Consider the following 17,397-nt stretch of genomic DNA (forward strand, 5'->3'; position numbering starts at 1 on the left):
CTATTTGGGAGAAGAGGAACTCAAGGTCCGCAGGATAGGCCATGACGCCATGATGGAACAAGACGCAGTACACATTGGATATGAAGCAGATGTGACAGCACATCTGCTCGACACCAACGGAATAAAAATCGGAGTCACAGGGCTTCTGGACACAGGAGCGGTAGTGAGTGTGATGCCGATAAAAACTTGGGAAAGAATGGGCTTCACGCGGGAAGATCTAATTCCAACGAATCTCCGACTGGCCGCAGCCAATCGAGGAGCTATCTACGTAGCCGGAAGAACACCAATAACGGTCCTCCACATGGGAGGACGGGATCTTTGGATGAGCTTCCTGGTGGTAGAGAATCTGGACAATGCCGACCAATTCATCTTGGGCAGAGATTTTGTCAGGAATTTTGACGTGATGATTGACTTGAACAACGGTCTGATACGGATTAGAAACCCGGACCGAAAGTATGTTAAGAGACCAATTAATAGGATAATAACAGACGAAAACAAGGTACCAATTTTTTTGGATAGAAAAGTAAAATTACAACCAGGACAAGCTGTGGTAGCAATTTTTAGAATGAGAAATTTGAATTCGTTAAGTGATAGTAAACAGGTTTGCTTAGTACCGAATCCAAATAGTCAGAGTTCGGTGATTTTAGGCCGGAGCTTCTCGGTAACGCGAAACGGACTGTGTGTCAGTGTGTTGTTGAACACACTGGACACCACGGTTTCAATCCAGCGTGGAAAGAAGCTTGGCTACGCTTTGCCGATGAGGACCGACTATGAGGAGACACAAAACTTGAAGAAATATAGTGTGAAAGACTGTCCTTATCATGCCAATAAAGATAAAATTTTAAAGAGGATTAATGAATTAAAATCTATTCATAAATTGCTTTCAATGAAATCCGAAACGGACGACGGGTTATCAAGCTGCTCGAATTTTCCGGAACGCCCCTCGTCATATGAACTAGAATCTGACAAACCGGTTTTGCCAGAGATAGAACATTTAAAAGGGAAAACAGGTGAGGGAGATTTCGAAAAATTGTGGGACCTCTTAAATAGGAACGCAGATGTATTTTCAAAACATAAGGCGGATATCGGTTGCTGTAATTTCGTCGAACACGAAATCGAACTAGAAGAGGGCGCCGTTCCCCATAGGGAAGGCGCAAGGCGAATGACGCCACATAAATCGGAAGCGTGCCGAGCGGAAATAGAAATGCTGCTTGAATACGACATGATAGAACCCTCGAAATTGCCATGGGCTTGCGGAGTAGTAATGGCGAAAAAGAAAGGGGGGCAGCTGAGATTTTGTTGCGACGTTCGTTACTTGAACGCGGTAACGATAAAAGATGCGTACCCGATACCGCGAATAGATGAGAGCCTATCTAAACTTGGTGATGCCAAGTACTTCACCACATTGGACTTAGGTTCTGCCTTCTGGCAGGTCCCTCTGCGAAAGAAGGACAGAGAGAAAACCGGATTCGAGTGCGAATTGGGATTGTACCAGTGGAAGAGGATGCCCTTCGGCTTGTGCAATGCAACGGCCACTTTTCAAAGACTGATGGCTCAGGCGTTGACGAGAGTGACCAAGAAAAACGGGAATCTCGTGATGTGTTACGTGGATGACGTAGTCATAGCGACACCGACCCTGGAAGACCACATTGATAGGCTCGATGAGGTCTTTGGGTGCATGAAAAGAGCAGGATTAAAGTGCAAACCATCGAAATGTGAAATCCTTAGGGATTCGATAAAGTACTTAGGGAGAATGGTGGATAGGCATGGCGTGAGGCCGGACCCGGAAGCAGTGGAGGCAGTATTGACATGGAAAGCTCCCAGAACGGACACACAGCTCATGAGCTTCCTAGGCTTTGCCAATTACTACCGAGAATTCATAAAAGGATATGCGGACAAGGTGTACCCGATGCAGAAGCTGATGCGCAACAAAGGGAAAAAGTTCGAATGGAACGATGAGGCACAGGTTGCTTTCGAGAACATAAAGCGGGAACTGTGCGAAGCGCCAGTGCTGGGCATGCCTACAGAGAAGGGCATGTATGTTCTCGACACAGATGCATCGGTGGTGGCCATCTCAGGAATCTTGCATCAAGAGCAAGAATGGAACGGAAGAACAGTTCTCCGTCCCATTGCATACGGCAGCAAAGTCTTGACTGACACAGAAATGAAATATGGCGCACCAAAAGCAGAAATGTTTGCAGTAGTCACCTTCGTGGAGAAGTACCGTGCATACTTGGGGAGCGCTCCCTTCAAGTTACGCGTGGACAACAGAGCGTTATCCTGGTTGAAGACCTACTCGATGGATCAGAGATATATTGGTAGATGGATAGTAAGACTGGATGGCTACCATATGATAATCGAACATAGGATGCGTGATAAACACCAGAATGCTGACAGCCTCAGCAAGAAAACTGAGTTCTATGAAAGATTGGAGCAGAAGCAGGCCAATCAGGCGGAAATAAAGGAGGGATTCTCGTTTCTGGACAGAGAAACTTATGAAGCGCTTCCCTTGACGAGATGGTTGGATAAGTCTGGACATCCAATTCCAGGGCACCCTGAGCTACCTGTAGAGAAAGCAGCCGAGATGAAGATCCTGTCCAAGGAGGACCCGGTCCCCTTGGATTTGATGCTGCGTTCGAACCTGGTCCAGTAAGAACTCTCTCGCATGAATATAAACAGCCTCTCATTATTGGATAAAACGGTGCAAGTCACACCACAAGTGATGCGGATGCTGGGTGGATTGTTAGAAAGAGAAGTGACCAGAGATGACCCCGAGTGGACAGCAGCAGTGGCATCGCTAACAGTCAGTGAGAAGGTGAAGATCATGCCGTCCAGACGACAGCACGAAGAGAACGAAAGGGATTGTAGGACAATAATTCAGCAACTAGTATCCTCAATACCCCAAGAGATTTTAGCAAGTACTTCTTACGGACAGAAAGAACAGGGGAGCAGCAAGCGAAAGAAAACCGTCACCTTTGTAGACCGGGATAAAGAGGGTGAAGAGGTAGAACACAATCTGCTGCAAGACTATTTGTCCGGGGAGAAGGATGATGAGAAGAACCAGCGATCACAAGATCAACACCCGGGACAAGGAAATTTGTCCGGGGAGTCTGAGATAAACGAGAAAATTCCTGATGAGAAACAGGACCTAGAGAACAAGGTTTTGTCCGGGGAGTTCAGATGGATGCGAAGAAAGCACAGACATGATCTGGAGGAGAGCGCAGTCTCCAGCACAACCTCTTCGACGGATGATGATTCCCGAAACTCAGGAATGGACACCTATTCAGACAGGAACTCGAGTTCGGGATCCGAACTGTCAGAACTAGCGATACACACGCTACTAGTGGAAACTCGGGCAAGGGACCTGGACAGAGAAGTGTACCAGGATCCTGACAGTGATCGCTACCTAATACCAGGCGAAAGAGTCTTTGACAACGCAGCGGATGACTTAGAAACGATAGCGGTATCGAAACGCTCGATAAGCCTGTTGCCGCAGAAAGAGGTAGTCAGGACTGATCTTCAGCCGTTTGAACAAGAAACACAACCGTTGGCGAAGGTTTGGTGCGTTAAGATGGAAGAAGACACACATCAACCCAACGAGCTGAATAGCCAGATGAGGGTCATGAAGACGTACTTGAAGGCGAGATACAGACTCTCGGACCTTCTAAGGGCGCAGAGAAATGATCACATGACAAGCAACCTGAAGAGGTGGATTGAGAATGGTTCTCCGGATAAAGGGGACCTCGAGGAAGATAGTTATCGCATCCTGAGACAATACTTCATGCAGAAGGAAGGGAGGTTATATTTGAACAAGGACGGGATTGTGGCTTGCAAAAGAAGGGAGGAAGACAGAGTCCTATACAAGTATAACGCGATAGTGTTACCGCAACTCTATCAGACAGAACTATTATTCAGGTCACATGATCAGATGGGCCATCAGGGGATCGACAAAGTATATCAGAGGATCCTGAAGCGCTTTGAGTGGCCTGGGATGAAAAAGGCATGCGAGAAATGGGTAACAGCATGCCTGTCATGCCAACAGGTCAAGGATCCAAGGAAATTACGATTTCCATTACAATCGATTGAGTCGTCTGAATTCAACGAGGTGGTGCAGATAGATCACCAAAAGATATGCATGACAGACAGCGGTTATAACCAAGTCTTGGTCATGATAGATCACTTCACGAAGTATGCAGAGGCCGTGCCCTGCATAACTGCCTCGGCGGAAGAGACATGCGACCACCTGATCAATACGTGGATAGCAAGACATGGTTGTCCGATGACGTTTCAATCGGATAATGGAACAGCTTTCGTAGGAGAGCTTACGAAAGAGCTCATGAGACGCTCACAGGTCGCTCAGGCTCACTCCACGACATACCACCCTCAAACGAATGGCCTAGTGGAAAGACAGAATAGGACGTTAGTGTCGATGCTGAGGGTATATTGTTCCAGGTACATGACCGATAGGGACAGATACCTTCCACAGGTGATGGGAGCTTATAATAGCACGCAACACTCCACCACTGGAGTCAGTCCACACGTGATGCTGACGGGACACGAGAAGTCTTTACCCTTGACATTCTTCTACCCAGAGTATGAGGGAAAGAAAACATCTCCACAGGTTAACGTAAGGGATGTGATCAGACGTCAACAGGAGTTGAATGATCTGTGCAGACGAAATACTCAGCAAGCACAGGCAAGGCAGAGGAAAAGATTCGACAAGAAAGCAGCTGGTGCAAAGGCTTACTCGGTGGGAGACTACGTATGGGTATTTCAGAACGTTATACCACCGAAAGGAACAAAGAAGCTTCTAAAAAAGTGGAGGGGACCCTTCATGATTACGGAGGTGCACCAGGATGGTCGTTTTCATAGACTGAGTACTGGCCGAGCCGCCCACTACGAGAACATCAAGCCACACAATCCATCGACAGAAGACTGGTGTATACCTGCAGACATGGAAGAAGGGGATTATCTAATGATGGACCCTGCTTGTGAGGTCAATGAAAAAGGCACCAGGGAGAGGAACGATGGAAACGAAGTCGTAGAGGAAGGTACGGATACACCATTGGACCTGGATCCAAACGAACAGATCGAAGCGGACGATGAAACCTTACCCTACGCAGAGGAAGATTGGCAGGATCCCGAACAGACAGAGGTCCCAAGAACTTGGAACGAGATCTTCCGTTCACGATGCAGACTCGTCAGAAGGACGGGACGAGACCAAGAAAGAAATACAATCCTTACGGTGACGACTTTGTAGTGGATAGGATAGATCTAAAGAAAATAGTGGAGGAAGTAAGTGGTTTAGAGGAAATAACTGTGTCACAAGACATTGACATAGTCGATGATCACAACGATGAGTGGGTTGACGACTGGTCGAAACCCGAGGTAGAATTCGACGATGAGCAACAGCAGTCATATGAACAAGACCTGACGAACCTGCGTGTCTTAGAGTGGCTGAACGAAATGACATCAGACCCTAAAGAGACCAGCGTTACGATTCAAGACGTAGATCGTGAAAGCGCGAAATACGTTAAGACCGAACGAGATGATCCTTCCTGGGCTGCCCAGGGAGGACAACTTCTCATTCCAGCTTCTAACCTTGACTTGATATCCGGTATGCGATCGACGGGGACGCCGATGGATGTTTTTGTCCGGGGAGTGGGGGTAGGACTTACCCACACTGAAAACCTGATAATAAAAAAATTGAGAATAGCAAGAGAAACAGGAGAGTTAGAAGCAGAAACAGGCGAAGAACATAAGAAACCCGACATAGGGAGGGTCGTTGAGTCATATTTTAACTTACCAAATGAATATTCAAGTAACATAATACTAACAGACAGTGATTTCATACTCACAAACAGAACATGTGCGATAACAATCACCGCAGACATGAGTTTTAGGACAGCGTTAGCGGCAGATTTTAAGAGAGAATACAAAAACGTGGAATTCCTTTGGAAGCAAAGACCAGGGATAGGGGGCGTAGCAGCCTTACCTCCGGCGGTGTCGCAGATACCGGGAAAGTACTTATGCTTCTTGGTAACGAGGGCGCCAGAGAAGCAGCACGTGGACCCAGAAAACCTAGTCTTATCCTTGACGAGGCTGAGGGACTTCCTTGTGGAAATGGACGTGAAGGAGCTCTCGCTTCCAGTGTACGATCCAAACAGAGGAAGACTGCATCCTCGGGAATTGTACGCGCTTGTACACGTGATATTCTCTGATACGAACATACAAGTATATCTACACAAGAAATATTACTTAAGTATAGGCTGAGTGATGTGCGTAAGAGTGTTAGGTCAAAGACTAAGTTGCATGTGATATGTGTGTTATGTTATGTTATGTGTTAGGTTATTAAGATCATGGGTAAGTAGGGGTTAGTGACCATGAACAACTAAATGACGATCTTGGGAATAGATCCAAAGTTTGGACTGTCCAATCTTAGGTCGAATTCCAAAATTTTAGAAACCAATTGATTTTAGTAAAAATTGTAGGATAAATATCTTTTTATCTGAACTGTCTTTAAGCAAATTTTAACGATATATGTTAAGGTGAAACTGACAAGTGTGACATTCGTGATTTCTTTTCTAGATCCTGATTGATCGTTTAAATTACTCACTTGAGTCAAATTATCAAATTGAATCAAATCAAACTTGGAAGGAACAGTATGGACAATTTCAACCTGGATGAATTGATGGACCTGGCAGAGGCATATGTAGGACCGATGGTAGATGCGATCTATCGTCGGCTGATCGAACGAGACTTCGCTCTGGAGGACCCAGAGGTGGTCATGTTGCTGACCGCCCTGATCAACATCTTGGGGCACGACAACCGTGGGGACCGCCCCACGGAAGTCCTGTTGATGGCAGCATATGGAGAAAGAGGAGTACTAGACCGCCCGAACATGAGAGTGATGAGGTGGAGAAACGGGGCTCTCTCAGGGAGTGACTTGGCGAATGAGCCTGGATTGGGAAGTTCTAGGACTTACCAACCAGGTGAGATGCCAATGCCCTCTAAGCCTAAACCTGGGTTGACGAGAATGCATCAGGAGATGAACAGCGAGGCGACCTCGTCTGGTTCACCACTGAGAGCAGCTGTGCCACCGAAAAGGGCAAAAGTAACACAGAAGGTTCAGACGAACCAAACCATACAAGATCTGGACGAGATGAACGATCAGCTGATAAGTACGAAGAAGGAGCTGGACGAGATGACCAGAAGCATGCTCCAGATGGAGGAAGATCGGGACATGTGGAGAAAGTTGTTTGAAGATTGCAACAAAAAACAGGGTCAAGAGATCGAACGCTTAAGGCAGGAATACAAAGAGCGATCGGATCAGGTGGCGTTGACAACGGCCGTGGAGAAAGTGATACCTGCAAGGGATATTCCTCGTGGGCAGTCCCCGATGGAGCTCTTGACGCCTCGAGAAATGAGTCAAACAACGGAGACACGACCTCCAGCAGAGACAAATCGAGTAACGATCCCGGATCCTAGTGACACCTTGGGTGACCCCGTCGTAGAACAGACAGTGAGGAAGCTGATAGAGACAGCTGGACGACTGGTCGCTAACAAGAATGCGCCAGGTTCCGGGGTGACTGCGCCCTATGGAACGATTGACGATACGGGCAGAGTACAACTCTCCCAGACCGTGATCAGACAAGGGTTAAGTAACGTGACACCACTCATGGGGAGCTCGAGAATTCCAGAGAGGAAAGTACGAAAGATGCCAGCGAAGAAAGTGTCTCGTGTAATAGACGTGCAGAAGAATAATCAATTGAAGTATAATTTCACGGGAGTTCCGGAGACAGATCCGAAGGCCTGCTTCAATCGAGCTACCTGGAGCCCGGCTGTGAACCTGCAGCAACCACCACTCGGGACATCTCACCTGATATTGGGAGACAGTTTAGTCAGAATGCTGTCGAATTTGAGGACCTCGTGGGTCACCACGGTGATGGCCTTTGGAGGCGCGACGATAGCCCAATTATATCGGATGGTGGAACTGATGAATCCAGGGAAGATTCCCAATGTGATGATCTTAGTTGGGACGAATGACATCTCCAGAGGATCAGACGAGCAGGAAGCACTGTGGGAGTCAATGATGGTGTGTTTGTTCACTACCCTCTGGCAGAAATTCAGTTGCGCGGTACTGACCGTTTGCACTGTGCCAATGAATACGAGAAGCCTGACAGCATCAGGAAGGAGGCACAACGAGGGAGTCATGAGATGGAACAACATCTTGAGGAACCTAGCAAATCGAAATGCCGGAAGGATGATCCTCATGGACATTGAGCATGAGTTGAGAGCCATGGATCAGGCCAGACTGACCACGGATGGCATCCACTTCGACAGTATCGAAGGACAAGCTTGGTTGAATCGAGTCTTCCAAGAACGGTTGGAGGAGCTGGAGGCAAAACTCTTTGACACAGGAGTGCTGAAGGAAGAGGGAACGGTGAGTGATGCGGTGATTACCACCTTTGTGCCTCCTAGCCTGGAGACACGCTTGGGTACGGTCCCAGCCGTCACGAATCACCGGCAACAAAGCTCCAGCGAACCAGGTCGAAGAACAGACGTGCAGGATCGGTTGGGAGAAGCACCGATGAGGAGAACAATTCATCCTAGGAGAAGGATAGGACCTGTCAACCAACCAATCGAAGAAGTAGCAGGCACATCTAGGTCGGACACTAGATCGGAGACGATGAGTACCAGTCGAGAGGAAAGACCGAGCAGAGGCTCATTGTTGTGGTCGAGGTCCATACCGTCTCCTTGGCATATATACAAAGACGAACTAATGAAGCTGGATCTCCAGAGAGTAAGCTTCATCGAAGATGCAAGGAGGATGTTGAATGGAGCGATGCTATCCGTCAGCAAATTGTACTCGATAACCGGCGTAGACTAGTTGATAGCCGCTAGCATAAATTTCAGCTCCACGACGGCCTTGAGATTTGCTGATTTGGAGGGACTGCCCTCTAACAACACGATGGGACCAGTGAATGCGAGACCGTTGCAAGATGTGAGATTGAACCATGATGAGGGGAATCGTGAAGAGAGACCGGGAAGATTCCTGACGGCGAGAGCGCCGATTGGACAACACGTGAAGATATTTAGGCAGCTGACGACACCACCTGGTCATGTGAAGGAGAGAGTGTACCCAAAACTAGTGAACCAAGATGGTGATGCCCAGAGATATGGCGGATTGACAGCGATAAAGAAAGATGAGACCATCTTCGCCGCCTATGACAAAGCAGAGATGAGGAAGGCCAAGATCATGGTAGTAGCGAATTCAGAGTTCGTATACACCTCCAAGTCTTTGTTTTGGCCGGACGTCATAATGCTGGCCGCGGTTGACCTAGACCTATTGCAGTCAGTATCTTTGGCTATAGGGGTACAAAGGCAGACAGACATGAACCCAATAACGATTGTGTTTGCTGGCATCAATGACCATCTACACAGTAGAGGTTTTCTGAGCAGGCTCAGAGATCCTGCAACAGCAGAAAACGCAGTATGGCCAGCATTAAAAGACATCCTGGAGTCGATGGGTGAAGTGGTGGATGCGACGAAGGAGGGGTCATTCAATAAAGTGGCGTTGAGAGTAGTATTCGCGTTGTCTCCGGGATATGCACATCTCCCGGATGGACTGAAGTTTGTGTATGCAATGGTAGCCTTACTTTCGGAAGGAAAATATGATGTGATCATATCGGCCCCGAATCGCATGATAGAAATGGAGAACCTAAGGCCACTTAAGGCTCAACTGCCTGCAGTATGGTCAGATATCTCAAACGCGATGAGAGGATTCAAGGACTACGCGCTACACATGTTGGTGTTGGACGAAGTGCTGGGGTTGGAACTGTCCAACTTCAGTCGGCAACTCAAACTGAAACCGGGAATAGACGACGACCATCGAGTGATCACGGCAATGTCCAACGACTTATGGTTCCGAGCAATGGAAGTGGCGAGTGAAGACACAAGAAGAAAAAATTCACTGGAGACGAGAGCTCATCTGGAGGCGATGGTTCTGAGAACCAAGCCGGAAGCCAACCAGTGGCTACACCTGAACCCTAGAGTAGCGGCATTGGGTGCAGATGCTTTTCAGCAAGGCCCCGTAATGATCACGAAGATGCATGCCTACTTGTTGAAGGAGGTGAACCTGGCGGAAAATGCCGGAGAAAAGACCGCTGAGTTTGTGAACAGAATGTGTCAGATTACTCTGGAAACCTTCTGGACCCAGGAAGTGAAAGGACAGGAGGGCTTTGAAAGGACAGACAGCATGCTAGAAGGGTTGGGAGCCGGATGGACCGCGTCCTTCTTGGCGAAAGTTTACCCGAAAGTCTCGCACTATTTGATAAAAGAATTCCTCCAAGCAGTAGTGAGAGTATCGATAGTGGAATTAATAGCCTTGTTCGTGACATTCGGAGCGGAGAGTTTCGTGAAAGGACCGGCGATACTGCTTACGGATGGAATACAGAACCTGCGACTAGACGGACTTCTGACATTGATCGCAATAACCCACGGAAACTTGGGAGGACTAATGAAACTGGCACGTTGTCCAGAGCAGATGAAAGAGAGAGTGAGGAATCTGGATATGAAGAAATCCACGGACTCGTGGAACAAAATAAGAGACCTGAGACACACTCTTATCCAGTATCTCTTGCAGCAAAATCGCTTTGGAACCGGAGAAGACGAGACAATTGAAAGAGAGGAAGATGTTAGACGACATGTTGGAGGCATGCCGCTATTAACAGATTTGAGCTTAGCTATGAGAACCGATCCCTTGGCGCTGATCAGAGGAGTCACGGAGTTCGTGACAGTGATCTATGGACCAGCAGTCACGTTTGCGTTCCCTGACGTTAAAGTGGAAGCATTAGGAGGTCGGTGCTGCACCTGAACCTCATATCGGCAGTGGACGGTAGTACATTGAACTGGTGTGAGCAGAACACATTGCGGGAACTCATGAGTGAAGATCTGTTGTTTGCGAAGATATCAGAGCCAGAAATGACGATCATCAATTTTGACGATCACTTCCGTGACCGCATGGGAGAAGTAGAAAGAGGACACATCGAGGTGTTTCCAAAGCTTTGGAATCTGAGAACCTATGACAAAACGAATGGTGAAATAACCAGAGTGCCTCGTCTCACTGCAGCATACCACAAGGTGAGAGAAGAAACGAAGGACTGGGGCGATTACAAGAAGCTACCGGAGGCAATCCCTGAATTCCCTATAATAAGAAGGATGTTGCTCGGAGCAGTCTCCGTGGTACAAACTCCTAGGTTGAGAGCATTCGAAACCAATGAAAGGAGAATAGGGAATTTCGTGGGAACGATGGATCCATACTTCGTAGGGAGAAATGCCGCCGTGTTACAGTACACACGATTTGCATACACGGATCAAGCGACGAGAAGGCGAATAAGCAACGCCGCTACTCCCAAGCCTGGAAGATTTGATGAGGAATGGAAAGGACTAGGCTTAGCTCCGATGAGAATGAGAGGCAGGACAGAATTGCCTGAAGCCTCATTAATCCTGACCAGTGTGAAAAAGGAGATGAAAGTGGGAGGAATATTGCAGACGAGAACCTTCCTAGCACCCTTCGGCTGTGAAGAAATCAAAGTGGTCCATGGAAAAGAGGAAGATAAATCGGCCGGTACATTGCTCATACCGAGATTCCAGGAAGAAGCCGACAATGACGAACAAGGACCATCGAGCTCGAACAAGGATAAGTCAGAAGGAGATGACGGACAGGGTGGAAGCCGTCAGACTGAAGAACCCATGCAACAAGATCAAGCTGGTGGGGAAGACGACAGGGCATCGACAGGAGGAACATCCAGCCTGGATTTCAATATCTTCAGTGATCTTGAGAATAATGCAGACACGTTGGAAACGACTGAGCCAGCGGATGAAGGCATCTCGACACTGGAACCTCCGTCAGCCTTTGAGGAAATGAAACGGAATTTGCCGGAGAGCAGCTCTCCTGGCAATTCAAGAAATAACGACCATAGAATCCTCATGGAATCACCACGGAGGAGAAGGATAGAGGCCTCAGCCAGAGTAACTTTCTTGGGAACGCTGCCCGAAGAGGAATGGGAAGTACATCACCGAGACCACGAGAGTAGGACGGGATGTAAGCTGGACAGAGTGGCGTTTATGGAAGAAGTCTGGACCGTGATTCAGAGCTATGGGACCCAGTCCATCCTCAAAACAGGTCTCAATCAACCCTTGATGAGAGAAGTACTTGACAAGCTTGATGAGTGTGAAGGGAGACTGAGTGAGTTATTGATCGACTCAGCCACTGATGAGAGTGAAGCGAATTCTCCCATCAAGATGACACCGCAGGACGATGAAGGAGAGGTGGTGTACCTGTCAAGAACCAGGAGAGGGACGATGCGATCGAAAATGGTGATTGATAAAATCAATGCGATGAAAATGAAGTTAGGCAGCAGAGTGATGCCGAGGAGAATTGGGAAGACGAAAGTGGATTCAGAAATATCGATGAAAGCTGGTAACTCAGCGAAAAGAAAACGAGTCGAGGAAGTCATGGATTTGGGACAAGGTGATTATCAATTGTCTGGCGCAGATAGAATATTAACTGATATAGCGATGGTGCCACCCATTCTCATGGCGGGGATAAAGTCAACCGGTTATAAATCCAAAAGGAGTGACCGCACTCTGACTGGAGCAACGTTAGAAATGGAAATACTCAGCCAATGTGGAGAGAGCAAAATGAGGGACTTCAAGCCATCTCCCATGAATCATGGAAAGGGAAGTGTTGCAGGACAACTAACACCAGTGGAATACAACCGACTAACCGTGTCGGAGACAGTGTCGATAGATGAACCCACTGGTGGATACATGGAGATGTTGGAATACCGGAACTCGGCTAGAGGGTATGTAATGGCCCTGGAAGACGAAAAAGCCATGGAGGGTTATCTGGAAATGATGTTGCAAGGCACCACCCTCAAGCAGAAGGCGTATGGAACTTTGGCATCGTCTGACATACAGACGGAAACAATCGAGCAGTTAGTGAGCCTTCCATGGAAAGCAGTAGTATTGAGGTATTTCGAAGAAGAAATGAGGACTACGCCAAGAATACATGCTCTCGTGGCAGTACCTTACGTAAGAACAAAGTTACAACTCAGGTTCGCCTGGTGCATGATGGGATTGACTCGCGAAGAATATGATTCAGAAGAAAGGAAGAGATCAAAGGAGGAAAAAGTTTTCCTTATGACGAATCTGAGGGATCTGATAGTCCAGGAGGGAGCAGCAGTAGCGTGTGCGAAGCGGAGAGACGCTCTCTGTTTCATTCGATTCCTGATAGAGCAGATTTCAGTACCTGCATTAAACACTTGTGTTAAAATGTTGAGGGAAGGCGATGAGCGAACGAAAGCCTTATTCTTGCTAGCACTGCTGGATATGCAGCAAAGTAAACCGATGAGGGTAAACATGAAAGAACCTGAAGAATTGGAACCCATGAAAAAGATAGACGAGATCAGGAGATTCTCAAACAAGGAGTTGAGACTCACTAAAGAATCTATGGGAGCATTGCCGAAATCCAGTGAATACTGTGGACCGATCAAGAAGAAGTCATATAGCTACGTATCCGGGATTATAGGGATAGCGTACAATCCTTTCCTGAGTGAAGACATACGCGATTGCTTCTTTGATTATGAGCAGGCGGTGTTACTAAGATTCTGGACGTCCAGAATTGTAACGATTAAGAGCGTTAACAATCCACAGGCCAAATTGGGATTGGTCTTGGAAGAAGAGGTGACTGCACCTTCAGTACCAAAATCCGACAAGAGAGTGGAGTTTGGGTTGGGATTCTCAGATGAATTTTTGAGAACGAGCTTGATGGCAGTGTGGGAATTGATGAGGCCATCATGGTGTCCTAGTCCCAACGCTGACTCAATATTACGGGCGACACAAGACGTACAGAGGGAACTGAATGCAGACTGTAACCTGCGTGACCTCAACATCATATATAATGTGATGATAACAGCCTCTAAGAGCAACGGAGAAGATAAAGTGAAGTTGCCTGGCTGGGGACCAGAAGACTGGGTCAAACCTGGTAGCTGTCTGGCGGAAGTCTGTGGACTGGAGGGTCATGTTTGTGGAGGTCTAGACTGTGTGAAAACCCTGGAGAAACAACACAAGCAATTGACAGTATTGTTTGGAAATGTAGTGATGAAAGCAAGAACAGAAACGGAACTGGTAGCAGATTGCCATGGAGGAACCGATGTGAATCTAGTGACTGCACTAGGATTCTACAGCATGTTTGGTTCTTTAGAGTCACTATTGAATCTAGAACAGAAACATGAGATGGTCACAGCCATCAGTGAAGAAGTATTTCCAGGAGTTCTGCAGACTGAGCAGAAATATATAGGAAAATGGAGGGAAGCAATCGAGACAGAACTGAACATCAGACACAGCGAAACTTATTGTAGACCATCAGGAGCACGATATTTGGTGGGTTCAACGTTGGCTCCAATGTGCAAGAGCAGGTATCCTGTACATTTCGTAGCTGTGGACGTGAAGAGTACAAGAACGATTGTGGATCAAGCCTTCTCAGTGCCGAAGTGTGTGAGATTGGCGAGAATGTCTGAAAAGTCTTACGAGTTACTATGTAAGATGTTCTCAGCAATTCCAGAGAGAACCAAAGAAGAGTTGGAGTCAATACTAGGAAAGAAGTTCATGGGATATGTGAGCGGGAACTTCAGTGACTTCGAAAAACAGAAACAGAGAGGATCAACTGTCACAGATTACAATGCAGTAGATGAGAATGATGAAATCCACAGAGTGATGATGGAAGTGGAACCATTGCTGGAAGCTTCGGGAAAACGTAATTGGAGGAGCATCATGTTGACGCATGACGAGTTTCCTTGCCACTGCTTGCTGCAGACCTGGTGGTATCCCAAGCGTAGTAATCTGATGTTGATCTGGGACTCTGGAGAGCTGCTCTCCATAGGTTTACCAGATTCATCACAGCCCGTAACAATAGTGATAGTGGGAGTTATGATGGCGATACGATGGCTGGAAGCTCATGTGAGAGAAAATAATAGACAGGAGGCACCGACGAGAGAACAGTTGCGGAAGTTAGATTGTCTAAAAGATTTAGATCTTTTTGAGACAATGTGCAAAGTTCTAAACATTCCGATGGAAGTGAAGAAGATATGGGCGAGAAAACGATTGATGCCATGGTTCAGAGCTAACATGACTGCATGGTTGTACGAGTATGCGAAAAAGCATATTTCGAAGCACGGCAGGGTGTACAGTGAATATCAGCTGGACATTGGAGCAGGAGCTTTCAAGCGAGCTCTCGTGACTCATCGGAATGCAGTGACCACCGCCGTGAAAAGAATTTCCAGGACGAGTGAGCGTAGTGGAAATGAGAAGGCAGAGATGCTGAAAGAAGATTTGGAGAGAAACGTGACGTTGTGTCTCCACAACAGTTTCTGCAGAAACAGAGAATCCAACGTGGATCCCCTACCTTGCTGTAAACAGAGGGTAGAAGAGCAGAAGTGTTGGAGGACGGCTTCCAACAGCGTCAGGATAGCCAACGATGTGCTACAAGACACGGAAACCGAAAGTGCGGAGTCAGTATCACAGGAGGAAGAAATGGAACATTGATGAATGGTCGAGAAAACAAGAGGCAACAAGAAAGAAAATTAGAAGAATTTAGAAGATTTAGAACTTCTAAACGACGAAAAAAGAAGAGAACAAAAGAGTGATGAAGAAAAGTTAAAACTCAGAATTGTTTTATGTGTGTGAAAAACTCAAGTGAGAAACCAAGTAACCAAGTTGTAATTGAAAACTGAAACATTTAGTTGAGTTTTGAAATTGTTGCATTTGCAAATTTGCATTTTGATTTTAGCAGAAGTGGCTTTAGAGACACTTATTATTTATTTAGAAAGGCTTAAGGGAAGAGTATATTTAAATATTCCAGCCTGCATGATTGTTTTTAATCACTTAGGAAGACTGATCACTTTGTGGTGACGTGGAAGGCTTGAGTAATCTCTCGAAGAGGGAGATTGTTTCATTGTTCTTTCTAACCACAAAGTTTCTTAATTTTAATATTACAGGACAATGACAAGCAAGATTTCCGAAGGGAAGAAGCATAATAGGATAATTTTAGCTTGTTGGTTGGCAGGACTGTCAGGCAAGCCAACACCTTTTAAATCTAAGAGAAAAAGTTTTAATCGGGACATTGACACTGGGAGTCAGAAAATATGTTTTATCTTAGGTTGTATCCTCAATGTGCAGATTAATGAGAGAATTTGAAGGCTATAATGATGTAGTATGATGCCATTTATATTCTGCAGTGAGTCGATGTGACATGGATAAAAGTAATTTCGGGCATTTTGTAAATTCTGTTCGATGACACTGTAACCATTTTACGAACATTGCGCGATTCAATGAGGACATTGACCGGACTGTCCGGGGAGTATGTGACATTCGACCAGAATGGCCAAAATGCAATTTGTGCAGACTTCGAGTTTTAGCAGCGAGCCTTCCGGATTGGTGGTTATTAAGAAGTAAGGAAGTTATTGGAACGATCAGCCAGACGGTGAGGGCTGGAATATTCTAGTAATTTTAAATTTCAAAAATTCGAATTATGACGTCATATTTCTGAGAAACGTCAGAAACGGCCATTTTGGCAAAAACGAGAAAGAAAAAACACAACAACTTTATCTGCGATAGCGAACAGGACGAAAATCGAGATTAAAAACGACAACAAACTACAGAATAGCAGAGGACGTTCCGAGTTGCAACTATTGTGCTGCTACAATAGTTGCAAGGCCGTTGCGAACAACGGTGAAGGGTAAGAAGACAGCCCTCCGGATTAGGAAGAAATCAAGATATGTGCCATTCTGCCGGATGACACAGCACAACCTTCCCGCGACAGAAAAAAGAGTGACTAAAGGCCTTATGAACAGAAAAGTGTTGCGACGGAGGGTCAGAATGTTCTAGAATTTTTATTTTTAAAATTTCGATCGGAAGAAGAACATTTCTGAGAAATAGAAAAAAGACGGCCATTTTGAATAGAAAAGACGAAAATCAGAACCACGATATAGATTGTGAAGAACAGTTGTATCAGAGACAGAAAAACACGGAGCCTCTTATCGTGGCAAGAACACACGATAAGGACCTTAGCGACAGATATTTGTGGAGACGGAGGCTTCAGTGGGGGGAAGAGAAATACCACGGAACCCTCCCGGGACACGAAATATAGGAGATAAGAGTGTTATCTCAAGAAAGTCACGGGAGCGGAGGCTTGGTCCCCCAGAGACTGTTATATGTGAAGGGACTGGGTAAACTAACTATAACAGCTGCTGTAATGTCCTAGATCTTAATTAACACCGTTATTATTTAATATTTCAGAGCATGAGTAGATAGAAAAAGGAAAGGGTCAATCCA

The sequence above is a fragment of the Symsagittifera roscoffensis genome, chromosome 7, assembly GCF_963678635.1.
Source record: "Symsagittifera roscoffensis chromosome 7, txSymRosc1.1, whole genome shotgun sequence".
In the NCBI taxonomy this organism is placed as follows: Eukaryota; Metazoa; Xenacoelomorpha; order Acoela; family Convolutidae; genus Symsagittifera; species Symsagittifera roscoffensis.